This window comes from Crocodylus porosus, unplaced genomic scaffold, assembly GCF_001723895.1.
Source record: "Crocodylus porosus isolate Cpor-Errol unplaced genomic scaffold, CroPor_comp1, whole genome shotgun sequence".
Taxonomy (NCBI): Eukaryota; Metazoa; Chordata; order Crocodylia; family Crocodylidae; genus Crocodylus; species Crocodylus porosus.
The window spans coordinates 15,731,184-15,749,252 of NW_017728917.1; the positions used below are offsets into that span (position 1 = coordinate 15,731,184).

Here is an 18,069-nt window from a genome sequence, read left to right on the forward strand (position 1 = left end):
CCGACAAAGCGCTTCACTGACGGCAGCTGAACCAACAAGAATGGGACCAACCTCCTGGTCCAGCGCCCGTCCGGTCCAGCCAGCCGTGCTGGGGCCACGAGCCGTCCTGCAGCTTCAGAGCAACCGAGCATCCAGGCCCTCCCTCAGCCCGGGCAGAAGGAAAAGCCGTGGGAACGGAGCTCGGCTCAGCCAGGACAGCTGACAGCGCTTAACCCTTCCCGTGCTGCCTGGAAGCGCTGCACGGGGCCCACACAGCAGTCCTCAACACAGCCCAGCACCAAAGGGTTAAGAGCTCCGGGAAGCCGATTCCCAGGTCTGGCACTTCCTCCCCTCCGAGCCAGCACACGGGTCAGACTGCTGCAGGGGAGGGCGAAAGCTCCAGACTGCCCCTGCTCCCAGCACCGCGGGTCAGGCCCTGCTGCTCGGCTCTGGGGGCTGGTGCAGAGGAGCTCCCCCCAGACACGGGCAGCCAGCGAGGGGGTAGCACACCTCCTGGGGTAGCCCAGGGGCCTCCACCCTTCCTCAGTCGAGATGCAGACAGACCAGCCTGCTTGCTGGACCAACACCCCCGCACGAGGCACCCCCAGAGACCTGTCCCCCACTTCAGGCAGCCCTCCCAGAGGCCGGTTCCTGCTGCGGCGCTGGGCGCATCAGGGGTTAAGGCTGGCGCTCCGCTCCCCTGACCCGAGTGCTGCAGGGAGGGGAAAGCTATTCTCTGCCTTTGATACAGCATGTGAATGCCGAAGGCCTCACATGTGTCTCCTTTCAGGGCCTGGCCTACTGCCCACGAGCTGTCCCCCCTGGCACCTAGGGCAGCGGGAGGGAACATCAAGGACCGGAGACCGAGCTACCAGCCAGCTGCACTGAAGCCTCCCCTGCTTTCCCTCCTGGGAGCCTGGACCCCTCTTCCCAGGAGGGGATGACAATACCTGCTCAGCTGTGCTGATCCTTCAACAAAACACTGCCAGAGCAAGCTTGGGTTGGGGGAGGCCCCTGCCCCACAAGCTCCGTGCAGCACCTGGGCAGCAAGGCGCAGCTCAGCAGGTTGTTCAGCTCAGCACAAGCACCCTCTCACCCCACACGCACTTCTTACTACGTGCCTTGCAGGGAGGGCTGGAGACTGGCTTTGCAATGGAGTCTGATTTGCTGGCGGTATTTATTACCACAAGCCACGCAGCTGCAATACCGGATCAGGCCCCACCACAGCTCCATCTTAGCCCCTGCCACAGCAACCCCATCCATACATTTATCCTGTTTCTACTGTTATGTATTAGACTTAGCTTCTTGCGCTCCAGGATTGGGAATCCCACAATCAGAGGCTCTGAAGAGCGCGAAAAAGTGACTTTCCTGTACCTCTCCTCTGAAGAGCTCATCTCACCAGACTCCTCACCCACATCCCCAACTCTCAGTTTGGGGTTCCAGTCTCAGGTGACCCACTACTGGAACAGTGCAGAAAAGGATTAGGATAACCATCTTTGAGCTGATCACCACACCATGTGCTGTGGATACCTGGCACTATATAGCAAGCTCTTGCTTACCTTGCATTCATGAACTGGCCGATTCTTAAGTTTAAGACTAAAATGGCTGACAGCGATTAGATCATCTAGTCCAGCCTCCTCTGCAAGCACAGTTACAGAATTTCACCACATACTGGGTCAACAGCTTGCCTGTGGCTAATGTACTTTATTCTCCCAGAAAGGCAGACCACCTGCTTTCACACATCCAGAGTGGAAAACCCACCACATCTTCTGGAAGTTTGCCCTACTAGTTAGTGATCTTTCCCCCTGCAACACCCAAGGAGCCAGGGATTAGAATGATGCCGGGGGGAGGGAAGTGCTTCCAATGGGACTACGGAGGCGGGGGCAACTCTCCTTGCCAAGTAAGTGCACCTTCCAATGGCCCAATCCAGGAGGCTAGAGATGTTCCAGTGCACCCCACGTTAGGAAGGCAAGGTTTGGCTCGCCTAATGGGAAAGCTCCCAGAAAGAAGGAATATGACATTGCTGGACATTGTCCAATATTTCCTGCAAGGCTGTGCCTACTTGAAAGCCCAGCCTGGCACTAGGAAGCACCATTCAGTAACAAGAATGGTGGGGGATGCTGTCCTCTCCCGTTTGCCACAAGGCAGATTTTTTACCCTCTGACCTTTCTCCACAGCCACTTCCATGCACCTGCCCAAAGAGCCTGTTCACCTTCCCGCAGCTGCTCCCATTCATCAGACGGCCCAACAGGAATTCCTCCAGCCCACCGTGCACAAGATGCTCCATGTCCACTCTGCTTTCTGGTCTCTAGCGCTCCCCCCAGAACACGGCACCCTGGGGATTGTTTGAAGAATAAAAGACAGAGACTGGGGCTCAGCCAAAATGAGCAGCATAAAGGAGACTGAAAAGGCTTTGGTGCCAGCACATTCTCCCAAGAGATTAACAGTACATGGTAGGGAGGGGGAGGGGAGGGAGAAACTTGTACAAAGCTGTTCCTTAACGCACACTTACAAAACCTACTAACAAGAGAAGGATATAGAGGGGATCTGTAAGTTATTAACTAGTTTTGCTAAACTGCCTAGAACCACCGCGTGCAGAGGGGTTGGGATGTTGTTGCAGTCCCGATGGTAAATGAAACATGCAAGGAACAAGGATTTTCTTCGTGGTATCTTTTATTGGACTCAAAAGCTTGCCTAACATCTCTCCCAGCTATTCAGAGACCACCAGAAAAAACCCTCGGCTCCTGACACAGAGCCACCAACAACACAGTCAGAGCAAGAACAACTGCTGGAGGCTGGGAGCCACTGCGGCTTTACTGATTGCACGCAGTGTGAACAGCTGAGAGTCCCTGCTGAAAACGTATCCCAGCACCCACTGCATCAGGCCTTCATCATGCCCACGTCCAGCCAGCTGTGACTACCTGGCATAAGACAGCCTGATTTCTGCCTATCTGGAAGGCTTATCCAGCAGCACTCCTAACTATACAGTTGGTCCAATAAGAGATATTGCAAAAAAAAATAAAATAAAATAAAAAAAAATCCCTACTTTTGAGACATTTCCTGGATCATCATGGCTACAGCACTCCAACCCTACTATCCCAGGCTAGGATGTCATCAAGCTCACACCTCCCTCACTCCCTGGCAGGTGCAAGGAGCCGTGTGCAGAACAGCTGTATGTATTTTGTGCTAACAACCACTAATTCAAGGAAAGAGACCCTGTAGGCGAGGGACCTCTGAACGTGGGACTCTGAATGATGGGACTGTTTTTACTCTGCCTAATGGACTCTAGTTGGAAAAGCAACTCTGCAGGGAAGCTCTACCCAGGCCTTCTCCCTATCCCTCTTCACATTTGGCAAAGGCAAAAAGGTGGATGTTACTTCATCTCCAATAGCTCTGAAGTTCCCATTTCCTGCAGAAAAGAGAAGACATTTCTTTGACAGTTCTAGAAAGACACAAAAACATGTACTTCATTGAAAGGAAAACAGCTTGGGGAGACGTCAAGCAGAGGATCAAACTCTTCACCTTGGCCAGGACAAGAGGGTCAAGCTGTAGACACAACCCTTTCTGCAACCACTGACCTTGAGTACTCCGTCCAGTTTTGGGCTCCACAATTCAAAAAGGATGTGGAGAAGCTTGAGAGAGTCCAGAGGAGAGCCACGCACATGATCAGAGGTCAGGATAACAGATCTTACGATGACAGGCTGAGAGCCACGGGACTCTTTAGCCTGGAAAAGCGCAGGCTCAGGGGTGATCTGATGGCCACCTATAAGTTTATCAGGGGTGACCACCAGGATCTGGGGGAACGTCTGTTCACCAGAGCGCCCCAAGGGATGACGAGGTCGAACGGTCACAAACTCCTGCAAGACCGTTTCAGGCTGGACATAAGGAAGAATTTCTTTACTGTCCGAGCCCCCAAGGTCTGGAACAGCCTGCCAGCGGAGGTGGTTCAAGCACCTACATTGAACACCTTCAAGAGTAAATTGGATGCTTATCTTGCTGGGATCCTATGACCTCAGCTGACTTCCTGCCCTTTGGGCAGGGGGCTGGACTCGATGATCTCCCGAGGTCCCTTCCAGCCCTGATGTCTATGAAACCTATGAAATCTATGAAACTGTCCACCCTGACCTGCATCCCCGTCCAGGGGAACTGCTGGCTGCCACTTGCAGAGCGTTCAGGCAGCAGCCACCAGAAGCTCAGAGGGAAGACGAGGTGCATCAGGAACACAGGAGGGAGCAGGAAAAACTAACAGGGTGCACCCGAGAAGGCTGGTAGAAACACAAAGTGAGGCGTGGACCCCAATGAGGACCCACACCCAAGATGGCCCACGGCCAGGTCCCAGCAATGAGACCCACAGGCTCTAGAGGTGCCAGCCATTAACTGCACACAAAACAAAAGCGTCCTGCGACTACCATACCCTGCAAAAATCCTGCTTACAACAGCAGTCCACCCACTGCTTGGCTCCTTGCCACCGTGCCAGGGAAACCTTACTGAGCTCTCATGCTGAGACTTTCTGCAGCAGCAAGCTGGATGAAATGAAGTCTTTTCCTCACCTTGTTTTGGGCAATTCCGGCTTAGAATCTGAGTAAGCAGAAACAAAAATGCCCCACGCAGCATAGGGCAGGGTCACCGCTGCCGCTGGCAGAAAGGAATTCTGAGGCTCGCACTGCGCCCTGATAAAGCAGCAGGGCCGCTCCAGGTTTCCCTGGCAGCTGGAGGCTGTGGGATTCTGCAGCCAAGTACTGCAAAGGCAAACATCTCCCCAGCTAAAGCAAACAAGGCTTTGGAGCCCCTGCTGAGGGCCTGCAGCTACTGCAAAAAGAAAGGAAAAAACCAAAAAAAAGAGAATGGGGAGAGGTGGTGGGGGGACTTACAGAGCCCAGCTGCCCAAGGCCAAGCTGACCCTGTGAGCATGCAGGGGACACGGTGCTGGACCTGAACAGAAGGTTTCTCGGGGCCTGGAAACGCTCCAAATCAGTCATTTAAGCGGAGTGGAAGCAATGCTCTTGCAGAGCTGGGATTCGAGAGCAGCACTCATTCTGCTCAGGACACTGAACTGTACGTTTGCCTTTAAGAATCCCTCAGTCTTCTGTTACTTGCATTATCATGGCAGGAGCTGACTGTGCTGGGGGCTGTACAGACATGAAAGAAGGCTGGCCCTGGCTAAAAGAAGCTTGCGGATGGAGACAGAGAGTAGAAAGCAACAGCGTGGAAACACAGACCAGCCTGACCTGCACTCGCATTAACCAGTGCCATGTTACTTTGTAGGCAAAGAAAGTTTAACAGAGGGTTTTAAGAGAATAACAAGGTAGTTTTCCAGATGTTTGTAGGGGGCACACCTCCCACGTGCAAGGACTGGCATGAGAGAAAACACAAAAAGTGCCCATTTAAAAATCTAGCAAGGAGATGACAGGGGTGGGCACCACAGGCCGAAATGAGGCAGGTACTAGATGAGAGATCAGGCGGGGGAAGACTGTGAGGGTCGTCAAGGGTGAGAACAAGCAGTTCCTGTTTGATGCGATCAAGAACAGCGGGCCCAGGAGAGATGAAGCGAGAAGGCAGGCATGGGCAGAATTACACATTTTGGAAACGCTGCTTCAGCGACCTATCTGCACGGACACAGGCAGAGCGAGGCTGTTTTGCCACGGCTAGAGGATGTCGCAGAGCATGGAGGAGGGCTCGCTGCTCAGCAGCCTCAGTGGAGGCCTTCCCGGGGTTTCTGCTGGATGTCCTCAGTCAGTGGAGATGCAGTTCAATACGTCAGTCTGACTGGATTCAGTTTCTGACCCAACTGAAGAGAGGGGGGCTACAAAGTCTCCATGACTTCATTCCTGTCTGCAAGGCCATGTAGGGGCAGGACAAACATCCTTAACAGTCCTGCTTGCATGTCGAGGGGAGCAGTACGAGGTTTGTTGTTAGTAGGCTTGCCTTCAGGCACACAAACCGAAGTTCACTTCCTCGCTGACAGTTACATGGTCAATCACAAACCAAAGAATTGATATCACAATACTTACCGAATTAAATAGCTGGCAAATTATTAACTTGTGTCCAGCAACTCGTTTCCAGTATCTGCAGACCACGTGGTTTTTTTGCAGCTGAATTTCACAGACCATTTGGATCCCCCCCCACCAACAATCTTAAGGTTAGTGTTTTTCTTTTAACTGAGATGCTCTATTTTAAACAAGGTCTGATTCAGGAAAGTCACATAATTTGTTAAACAGGCGGTTCACAACGGTCACAATGATGCCTTCTGGCCTTATAGTCCATGAATAACTGGTACACTGTCTCAGTTTGAAGACAAGATATTAGACAGGTTTAGAAAGAAATGAGACCTTAGGATACATTTTCAGAGCATCAGTTATGCTGGGAAGAGTGACATCTAGGAGACTGGATCAGATACAAGATTCAGTACCCAATTTACTATTTTTTCTCTTTGTAGACAGCATGGCAAAAGGGAGTACAGGGATGAAGTGCTCCTTAACATGCATGGTGCTTTATAATTACATCGTGCAATGAGGGTCTTCTTCCCCAGAGACAGAACGGTAAAAGACAGCACAAGTCAGGCACAGAAGTCAGGCTCAGAGAAGGAGTGCTGTGAGAAGTAACGGACTCTGTTCTAGGGAAAATGTTAAGGGAGAAAAAAGTGTAAATTTAGCAAGACTGTCAGGAAAATGGCTATTCTGGAACCGCCACAGCATCGACCTCTACGGAGGGGCACACCCAGCAGGTTTTAATTTTTCTGCAATCTGGAAATGGTAAAGACTTCCATCACCACTTGGAACAGGCAGTGCCCGGAAGTCAGGGGCTGAAATAAGGGCCTCTGAACCTTCACCTGTCCTTCAGCCTTCATCTGTCCAAACATGAATGCAAACATAGTATTCACTTGTCAGCAGCGCACAATTCCCAGGTACTCTGTGCCATAAGTATTACTAACACACAGGTGAGTCTCAGGCCTGGGAGCAGCTCTAGCCATAGGAATACGCAGGCTACAAAAGATGGGCTGCAGAAAAGGTTGCCCATCTACTCTAGCATGAAAAATAGCTTGCCCATTTTTATGCATGACTGGCCAAGTCAACTGCATGATTGCTTCTGTCCAAGTGTTGGCAGCAAACTGTTCTCTCAATGGGAAAAAAAAAAAAAAAGGAGGGAGCGGAGCTGGGATTGGGCAAGACCAGGCCTCTGCAGACACGGGGGAGGGAGAAAACGACATCCCTATAAGAATTCTGGGTTTCTCTGCGGCAGCATCCTGCAAACCCTTCCCACACGGCAGGCAGACACAGGCAGGATGCTTTTAACTTAGCTGAACTGCACAACAGCTGTCAGCAGAGCCCACTCCAGATCAGGAAACAAGATTTTAGATGGGCCCAAAGGAACCTTTACGGACGAAGGAGAGAATCTTCGCTGTGAAAAGCAGCAAGCTCCCTGACCAGCCTGCATGTAATAATGTTCCATTTTCCCTCTGAGCTCCCAGGAGATTGGACCTCTCTTTCCTGTCTATCCAAAGCAGGCCAAGGAAGAAGCCAATTAGAACCAAAATAAAATGCCAGACCTGGCAGGCAGCAGGAATGGTCAGTCAGCACTGAGAAATTAAGACTAAATTGTATGTATATTAGTGCTTCCATTTCAGATTTACCAATGAGGCAGCATGACAATGTGGAGATGGACAAAGAGATCCACTAAATATAGACAGAGTATCAGGTTTTGTCAGCATGGGAAAGTTCCTGGAAAAATATTCCACAATCAACAAAGGGGAATATTGTATAGAAAGAGCGTGTCCATGTTGCTACGTTTAGGGTGGATTAAGAAACCTCTCTTGTAAATCACTGTCCAAATGTCCAAGAGCTGGGTGTAGTGGGACTTTGCGGCCTGGGTCTTCTCATCAGAGAGCTCTTTGCCGCTTTCTTTCTTTTTCTTTAAACAAGGGCAAATCCGTTTGTCAACAACAAGGTCTGACTCAGGGAAGTCACAATCTGTTAAACAGGAGTTCATAACACAGTCACAATGGTCCCTTCTGGCCTTATAATCCATTAATAACGAGTATGTTGTCTCAGTTTTGAAGACAAGTTTAAAAAGAAACGAGGCCTTGGGATACAGAGCATCAATTATGCTGGGGAGACTGTCATCCAGGAGACTGGACCAAACAGATCCGCCCTTGTTTAAAAAAAAAGCAGCAAAGAGCTCTCTGATGAGAAGCCCCAGGCTGCGAAGTCCCACCGCCAGGCTCTATTCATTCTCTCTCTCTCCTGCTGTAATGCAGGATGACTTACTCAAACTCTGGGACTGTGCGACAAGTTAAGCAGATGCACAAAATTCCTCTCCTAGCATCCCATAGCCAGCACTGAACACTCAGGTCTTCACAGCCACTAATAAAAATGGGCTGATAAACATGCTTTGGGATCACAGCCAGATGGCTGAGCTGGAAGACGGACATTGGGACATGGCTAGAGAAGAGTGAATACTGCCAGGTCCTTCAGGAGAACATGCTCTTGACTTGGTGGATTCACTTTATCTAGGCTCAGCCAACCAGTCAGGAGGCATCAGATGTGCAGAGGGTACCCTACAGGAAGAAAGGATGACCTTGAGGATGGGAGCAATTGAAGTGGGACTAAGTTTAAGTAATCCAAAATGCAGGGCAAGCACTTTGGGACTAATAAAGGCTTATCTGACCAGAGGCACGAGAGTTAAAAACAACTAAGTAGTACTTGGCTGTATTAAGTGATCACAGAAAGAGCGAGCCACTGGTGCGATAACAGCAAAGGGCAATTCCAAGCGTAACAAAAAGAGGGGGTACTAATGCCATCCTACAAGGCACTGGCGAGAACACTATGAACTCATCTGGAACACTATGAACTCATCTGGAACACTATGAACACCTTTGGTCACCCACATTCAAGAAAGATGAACTCAAACTGCAAGGGCAGGGAGGGAGGGAGAGGAGAGAAGGAATAATATGATAATTGGGGAAAATGGAAAGACTGTCTGCAGGAGCTGATCGTGGGACCCACCTTCCTATTCTTCACCTCCTCAACCCAAATCCTCGCCTTGGGGGCCAGCTTTCTATCAACAGACAGGGGAACCTCCTCTGCGTCCTGGCTGAGCCTCTGCACGTTGACCAGTATTCACCGGGGAAGGTCTGGCTTCCTCACTGCAGCGATGAGGGTCCCCCATGAACATCAAGGATGTTGCAATTCCTACAGCTCCTGGGAAACCCTACTTACGCAGCTCACAAAGCCTTTTGCTGAAGCTGGGGACAGTACAAAGGAGCTGTACAGCTCTGCCGTGCACAGCTGCTGGGTGACAGGGGAGTGTGTGTCTGTGGAAGACTTCAGAGAACAGACAGGTGCCTCATGCCAGAGCTAGATGCTGAAAACCACGAACTGGCCCGCATAATACATGCCTACACCACACTGTGTGCAACATCCGAGAGAACAGGAGAGGGCTTTACTGACTGCTAGTAAAGGAGATGCTTTTTGGATGTTATAGGCAGCCAGAGAAGGTGCATCCATGAAGGCCCCCAGTGGGACCAAAGCACACTGTGCTCTTACTTGGAGGCTATGGGGTAGTGAGGAGGTAGTGTAGGATAACCAAGGGAATGAAATCTGTTTATTAAAAAACATTTTACTAGAAGTAGATGTCATCGAGGTGTAATTTAACTGTGCACTCAGTGATTATTTTTAGTCAGGTTATTCATTCAGAGGTCCTTCCAGTCAGCAGAACCGTGCAAACAAAACTAACTGTACTACAGCAAACGCCAAAATAGCTTAGTGCATATTTGCGTGCAGGTGAGGGAGGCAGAGACTGAAACTATGTCCTGTTGCTAGGGAGGCACAGAGTTAACTGGGAGGAGTATACAAAGGAGTATAGTATCACATTGCAAGGAGGGAATGGGAGTCCCAAAACCCCCATGCTCCAAAATGTACTGGTCAGCAACAGAACTGCTCCCATCAGAGCCACCTTCCCCCCGTATGGTGTCTGGTACACCCGCACACTCCTTTTTGAACATGCTGGACCACTGCAGAAGACCTCTGCTCCACATTTCTGCGACCTTTTGCCAGCACTGAGAACCCAAGCTTTTTATCCTCTTTCACTTCCTTCACGGATCTGCTAGACATAACGCAGCTGACAAGGCCCATGGGGGTTAAGAAGCAAGGAAAACAGAAACGGCACAAGTAGCTTCTCAATACTAGTCTCTGCCAAAAATGAACAAGTGTCACCAAGTTGGCGGATGCTGTCGTTCTTGCTCCTCCTTGTCTGTCAACGCACTGGGGCAAATAGGATTTTCCACCTTACTTTCCCTTTCCTGCAGCTCCCTCTGATGTCAGCACATGTCCCTTGACAGCAACCTTTGTCAGAAGGAATTTCCTTGAAGTGAAACTTGGAGAGGCAGACAAGATACTGGAGCTGCTGAGCAGGGGCCAGGTCTAAATATCCCTTCCAGCCGGACGGTGTCACGTGAGGCCATGTGACAGGAAGACCAAGTGCCAATTCCTCTATTCAGGCAGCCGGAAAGCAGCAGTGCTGCTCATCCCCACCTTAACCAGCACATCCCTCTCAGAGCAGAGGGCAATTCAACTTCCATGCCCACGTGGTGGGTTCAATGGGGAGAGCGAGCTCCAGGGATGCCAGCAAGTGCCAGCGCAGTGATGCTGGCTGTGACGGGTAGACGGCAGCTCTTTAGAAGATGGGTCACCACCCCACGCACAACCTGCTCAGCACCTGAACCCACCTCACTTGAACCTGTGTTCAAATGAGGATGAATTTTAAATTGGTTTGATTAAGTAGTGAGAGACCCGGTCCACCTCCACCTCCAAGCCCTCTCAATATCTTTAAAGTCATTTACTGCGTTACAGCCTCAGCTCAGCTTGCAGGCATTCATTGCCTCAAGTACACCTTTTAAGTAGCAAAGGCAAAGCTTTAGATTCTATCTAAGCAACAGGAAACAAGAGTCCAATAAGCAAACACACTGAAGCACTGGTGCATGGATGTGAATCTCCGAGTAATGGATGCCCGTCAGTACCTTCCCGAACCGTCCCGCGGGAAAGAAACCAGCGCGTCCAACTCTGACGGGTTCTGAGACTCGGGGCCGTCTGCCCAGCCCAGCTTACAATGCGGGCTTGCCAAACAAAAATGCAGCCACAGGACATAGCACCACAGCAGGTCTGGCTTTCACTTCCCCAAACATTGTATTTTCATTACCAAATGTGGAAAAGTCAGAAGTTAAGACACAAGTCCCCTGAAAGTATCCTGTCCATGTCCCTACTCATTATTCTACACAGAGCAAGTAACTACCTGGCTGCAGTTTTTCAAGTTCTCTCTCTGGCTTCCCTCGATTCCCTCCCCCACCCAGGATCAAAAACAGGTCAGGCATCCAAGAACAGTCAGGGTAAAATTCACCTTCACTAAGCAGAGTTAAGCCTGAAATCATGCTTTTATAATGTGTATGCTCTACACCTCCCCGCCCAACCCCTTTTCCAATTAAACAGGAAATGCTCAATTAGAGAGCTGCTTCACACAAGCCAGTTGCTCTTAACTGCAGGCATTTATGCCAAAGTCTTCTCCTATGATGGCTACAAGACAGGTCTTACCAACTCTGAGATCTGAGGGCCACGGTGGATTGCAAGGGGGCTTGACACAGAGAGCAGCAGAGGCCTCAGAGTAGTGCCTGGATCAGCCCTGCTCCTCACGCCTTCCCGCAGAGGAGGCACCTCTCCAGATCACAGCCAGGGCGTGATCCTCAGGCTTATTCCCTTTTTGGAAGGACCGCCTGGTTTCACTCCAAAAAGCAGATCAGGTCTTAACAGAAACAGGACAAGTGATCAAATCGCTGTCCCTGGGAACTGGAGGCCACCCACCCCGGTGCCAAGCTGCTGCCTCATCTCCCCCCACAACTTCCCCTCTCCTGATTAGCGCTTCAGACATGCTGCAACGCAGCCAATGAGAACGGTACTGCCCTGATCTGGGCCCAGCCTTAGGAGCAGCCGAGCGGAAGCTATGGAGACGAACACTGGTACCCAAGAGAAGGCTGGAGGCAGCCAGGTCCAAATACCCTTCCAGCCAGACGTCGCCCAGTTGTGACCACGTGACAGGAAATCCTAGTGCCAATTCCTCCATTTAGACAGCAGATCCAGCACAGCAACAACTGCAGTCTTGTTCACCCCCCTTTTACTTGACAGCCTCCAGAGCAGCAAATTGTTCGCTTTCCATGGATGCCAGCAAGGTGACAGTGCTTGTGGCAGGTAGATGGCAACTCACTTGAAGTTGGACTAGTATGCCACCCACCACCTTTGTGGTGCAAACCAGGTGATTTGGACTGGTAAGAAACTGAAGGAAAGCTTGGTGTGTTCACAAGCAGCTGTCTCAAACTGTTTTGACCCTCTGAACTAGTGGGTCAACCTTTTTTTAGGCTCAAGGCCCCCCTCTTAAATGCCAGCTCTTATACTTTCACTCATCTTTGACTACGGAACAACCAATGGAGCAATTCTTCTGTTGCAAAGAACTCTGAATGACCACAACAGGTCAGAAAGTTTCCAGTTGGAAATTTGCAGAGCAGCACAGGGGGCTGCTCCAGAGCTGCCAGGAACGTGGGACAGGGGCAGCTTGCTCCAGAGCTGCAATCTGTAGCCTGCGCACTCTGGGCCGGGGTACGCATGCAGGGGATTGTGGCTCTGCCCCAGCTCCAGACAGGCTGTCACCGCTGCAAGGAGCTGGGGCAAAGCCACGATCCCCTGCATGCATGCCCATGCCTAGAGTGTGCAGGTTATAGATCATGGCTCTGCCCTGGCTCCGGGGCAAGCTGCCCCCCTCCCACCTTCCCAGCAGCTCGGGAGCAGCCCCCTGTGCTGCTCTGCCCTGCCCATTGCCATTGCGGCTGAGGTTGGGGTCTCCATGGAGACCAGTACAAGCCACGCGGGCAGGGACAGCTAGGAAACAGAGTCCCTGGGAGACCGGATCCAGCCTGCGGGCCAGATGTTCCCCATCCTTGTTTTAAAGCTTCATACAGCAATCCAGATGAGAATCACCGCTCTGGACAGAGGACGGATCATTTCACACTTCAGTGTGAACACAATATTGCACAAACAGTGGTGAAAGACAGGTGGTAAGTGGGTAGCAGCCAGCTGGGGAAGATCTTGAACTCTGAGCGTATGAAAGCAGCAAGCCAGCAAAGCCTGAAACTGCCCTGGATCCTGGAGGCCCAGCTCCCTTCACAGCAATGTGGGAAAGAGGAGATTAAATAACTACCAACAGTCTTTACCTGACTTATTTGGAAGAGTTATGCTGGTAATGTTAATCTCACTGTTAAATGAATCATATTATTAACCTAGTTCTTTGTGTGTGTTGGAAGAAATGCAATGAAAATATATTCATGTATGAATAGTGTTCCATGCTTTGTAACTCTGTTCCAAATCCAAGCAAAGCCGCAGCCACTGACACAGATGCGTACTGAACCAGCCGATGCTGCACCAGTGCTAGTGACACAATACACTGATCTATGCTCTCCAAAGTCTGACGCCTGCTTTGTTCCCTCTGAGATGCTGCGGTGCATTCCTAGTGCCTCAAGAGCATTTTGCAGAAGCCATGACATCCCTGAAGTAATTTGAAAAGAACACCTTGAAAGGACTGCGATCCTGTATCAGGGCTAGCTGGTAATGTACAGAAATGTATCATTAAGTCAGCACCTATGGATTTGCACATTTTACGTGCAAGACATAACACAGGACTCCCGTGACCTATGTGCAGTTCAAAGACTCATTCCAGAGGCATACTGTGGACAGCAGGCAAATGCCCCTCTACTGAACACACCAGCTTATTAAAATGCAACAGCACCAGTTATTTGAGAAAATTCAGTTCAGTCTGAGTAGTGATCCTGCCCATCCAGACCCTGAGCTCACACCTCTGCAAGGTAAGGTTGCTGTGGCACCACTTTACAAGTCACAAATTTTACACAAGTTTACAGTTTGAGAAAGATCTCAAATTGCAGGTATGGCACACCAGAACACCTGCCCAGGAGGCACCGCAGCACTCCTGAATGAGAGGAAGGCGGGGGGGGCGGTCAAGAAGGCCAAGGCGGAGATGGGACTGGGACTAGCGAACCAGATCAAGGACAACAAGAAGTCCTTTTTTAAACACATAGGAGGTACAAAGAAGGTACCAGGTAATGTGGGGCCTCTGCAAGACATGGTAGGAAATCTGGTCGTCACACCAAATGACAAAGCTAACCTATTTAACAATTTTTTTGCCTCCATTTTCCTGAGCAGGGACCAGGTCACGCTCCCCACCGGGACCGCCGCAGGCCCCAGGGGAGGTGCAGCCAGGCCTAGGGTCAGTGAGGATCTAGTCAGGGAACGTCTGGAGGGACTGGACATATTTAAATCAGCGGGTCTGGACAATCGCCACCCCCGAGTGCTGAGGGAATTAGCTGCGGTCATTGCGGGACCCCTGGCACAGCTGTACGAGCACTCAGGGTGCTCTGGCAAGGCACCAGAGGACTGGAAAAGGGCCAACGTGGTTCCCCTTTTCAAAAAAGGGAGGAAGGAGGACCCAGGGAACTATAGGCCAGTTAGTCTTGCCTCGATCCTGGGCAAGCTTTTTGAGAGAATTATCCTGCCGCATGTCCACGAGGGACCAGTGGGGGAGGTCATGCTTAGGAGCAACCAACGTGAGTTCATTAGCAGCAGGTCCCGTCAGACCAACCTGGTAGCCTCTACGACCAGGTCACCAAATCCTTAGACGCAGGGGTAGCAGTGGACATCGTCTTTCTGGACTTTAGGAAGGCCTTCGACACTGTCCCTCACCCTGTTCTCATTAAAAAACTGGGGGACTGTGGCATCAACACCCCCACAGTCAGATGTGTCGCCAACTGGCTGGAGGGCCGCACCCAGACAGCAGTGGTGGACGGGTCATGTTCAACCTGGAGGGATGTGGGCTCAGTCCTCAGGCCCGCACTGTTCAACATCTTCATCAGTGACTTGGACAAGAGGGTAAACCCTGCTCAAATTTGCTAATGACACTAAGATGTGGGGGGATGTGGGCACACTAGACGGGAGGAATAGGCTACAAATCAGACCCAGACAGGTTACAGGTGTCAGTGTTGAATGCCATCTTGTTCTCATCCACCCACAAGTGCAAGGTGCTGCACCTGGGGAGGAACAACCGGCACCATACCTAGAGGCTGGGGAACTCCCTTCTCATCAGTGCAGAGGCAGAAAAGGATCCTGGAGTCATCACTGATGCCAAGATGAGCGTGGGCCGGCAGTGTGGGGATGTGGTCAGGAAGGCCAACCGCACCTTGTCCTGCATCCACAGATGCATCTCGAGCAGGTCCAGGGAGGTGATCCTCCCCCTCTTTGCGGCACTGGTCAGGCCGCAGCTGGAGTACTGCGTCCAGCTCTGGGCGCCGCACTTCAGGAGGGATGTGGACAGCATTGAGAGGGTCCAGAGGAGGCCACTCGCATGGTCAGGTGGCAGCAGGGCAGGCCCTACAAGGAGAGGCTATGAATGTGTTTGTGGTGAAAGATGAGAACTCAAGAACAGGGTAAGAGCGTTCAGCCTCCCAGCCCTGTCAGGAAGATCATTGTACTGAGGGAAAAGCCTCTCTCAATCCTCTTTCACCTCCACTGGGCAAACCACAGATACAGCATTTGTCAAAAAAGCACCTTCTCTACAGTTTGCAGCAAAAAACAGTCAGAATCAGAATGAAAAAGGACTGTAGACTCCCTTGGGTTATTAATTCCACCGTACCTGTAAGGTAGGGATCCATTTTTTTAAATGAATGCCTTTCTGCAAACCCCAAAACTCATCTCATTAGGATAACACATTTCTTGTTGCTTAGGCAGAGTGTCACAAAGAGCAAATACAAGAGCACAAAGGCACTGACTGGGACAGCTAGTTTTATCATCAACATTTGGGAGAAAATTCCCTGGGAAGTGTTAGGAATTATAGAAAGTCAAACATAGAAAATGCCACATCCAGTGCTTTCAACCCAAGAAAGCCCTTGCTTTTCAATTTTTAGCACAGGTCAGATGTGCACATCTACATTTTCCCTTACTCATGGTGGGGAAAACCTCCTCTTAAAGCACAGCCCATCCACAGGAAAATCGAACACAGACCGAAGGAATACACAACCAAGCCCATTAATCTGGAGGATTCCAATGCATACAAATCAGGCAACGAGAAGTCCATGTTACTATAGGAATTTAAAGCTGAGCCATCCTATAAACTGCAAGACCGAGTCCTGTTTTTGATAGGAATGTTCTCCAAAGGAGGTGCTTTCCTCTTAACCATTCACCCTCTAGTTTTGCTCCTAATACAGGTTGAAGCGTATTTCCTCTGTCAGACATAGAATCCCCCCCTCCCCCTGAGCTCTCCTTCTTCCCTGTCAATCTTCTAAGCTCTGTATCTTGAATGTTGTATTGATTTATCTATTTCTACTGCCCACCAACTGTCACGTCACCACCACCCCACACAAGATCCAGAGGGGATTTTGGACAGTCCATGACTCCACAGCCAAAAAGCACTTTTGGTCTTCTATAGCTCTTCTTTAAATTCCCAATCATTATGTCACAATCATTGTTCTCTAGGAAACCAACTTCTGACCCAGTAATGGCCTCATCTTTATCAATTCTAACAACTTCCCAAATCGTTACCTCTTCTTGGGTGCAATACTTGTTATAAAGTCACCTAGACAGTATTTGCATACTGCAGGCATCCAGAAATTTGCAACAGCCCCCTTCTTCTGCCATACTGAAAAAGAAGAAGAAACAAAGCAAAAATGCTAGCACTACTCAATAATTTTCATTTGTGATATAGGAGACCAAGTTTGTAAGTCAAAAGTCAGTTTGAGCTCTCACACATGCAAACACAAATGCTAAGAAAGGTCTTCCTGTTGAGTGGGAGCCCATCTGTAACTCCTGTACAAACACTAGCAATGGTCAAACTACTCACAAACCTCACAAATACCAGCAGACATCTGCCATGCACAACAACCATTTGTCTATCCACCTTCTCTGATGAGGTGCAACTTGCCCTGCCTGGTGGGACTCGGAAGCCTCTTTCACACCCTCGTCAGTACCACAGCCCTGTAGTTCGTTCAACAGGGAAACCACGCACGGCTCTGGCACCCGAGGGGTCTGAGTTACCACTGACTGACATAGTTACCGCACTCCTCGGGGCCGGTGCCAATCCTCCCACCCCCTCGGCCCTCCCCCCCTTCTTTTCTCACTCTCTTTCCCAAACAGGGTGTGACTAGCGATTTTATATTCCACTTAGGTACATCTGCCAGCTGGGCTTAACTCGATGACAGCTCTTCTTCTTTCAGAGCCACACTCCTCATACACGTATATCAACAAGCAAGAAGCTCTCTCCCTTTGTATTTTGCCACGTTAGTTAAATGTTTTGACAATGTGCCAAGGGGGTCTCTCCCACCTTACAATCATGCTGGATGCTTCTCACCAGAAAGCAGGCAGGGTAGGTTTGCACCTCAGAGACTAACCAAACCAGGTTTCTTTCATATGCAAGATACATGCTTGGGCTATATACCCACCAACACCAAGCCACAGCACAAGCTTCCAGTACTGAAGTGCGCTCACCAGATGCTGCGAAAGGCGGTGTACAAACAGCGCATAAGCAGAGTATCTTCCACCGACCGGGAAGAGCCGCGCTAGCCAGGACAGCGCTGGAAGGGGCCTGCAGAGGCAAGTCCAGCGGCTCTCAACCGGAGCCGGTGTCGGGGCCCGCAGGGGCCGGGCGTCTGGCAGCGTCCCCGCCGGCAAGGGGCTGCGGGCGCTGAAGCGCCGGGGCGCGCTGCCCACGTGCGCACGCATGCAGGCAGGGCGGGGAGCGGTGAGCCGGGGGAGGCGCGGGCTGCAGCCCGGCGGGCAGGGGAGCAGCGCGAGCTCGGACCGTGTCCGCGCCCCGCTCCCTCCTGTAGCGGGCAGCGTGCCAAGGGGTGGGTCCGGTCCTGGGGGCCGCAGGCTCCGCCGGGACTCGGTGCGCGGCGACTTCCCACCGCGCCGCGCCCGGCCGGCCCCGCTCCTGCCACCAGCTCGGGGCACGGGAACAAAGCCGCGCTGCGCTGCTCCGCCCGCACCGCCCGGG

At 51.1% G+C, this 18,069-nt stretch overlaps 1 protein-coding gene across 3 annotated transcripts in view; it reads right to left on the reverse strand.

Annotated features, from left to right (window-relative positions):
* PLXNB1 (plexin B1) overlaps window positions 1-155 on the reverse strand; it is a 59,755-nt gene extending 59,600 nt beyond the window's left edge. Inside the window, exon 1 of one of the 3 annotated variants that reach the window (XM_019536789.1) lies at window positions 52-151. The gene's annotated coding sequence lies outside the window, so the exon portion shown is untranslated. Of the gene's footprint in view, window positions 1-51 lie in introns of all 3 variants that reach the window. The other 2 variants (XM_019536792.1, XM_019536791.1) reach the window with 2 other exon arrangements.
* Window positions 156-18,069: the final 17,914 nt, after the last annotated feature.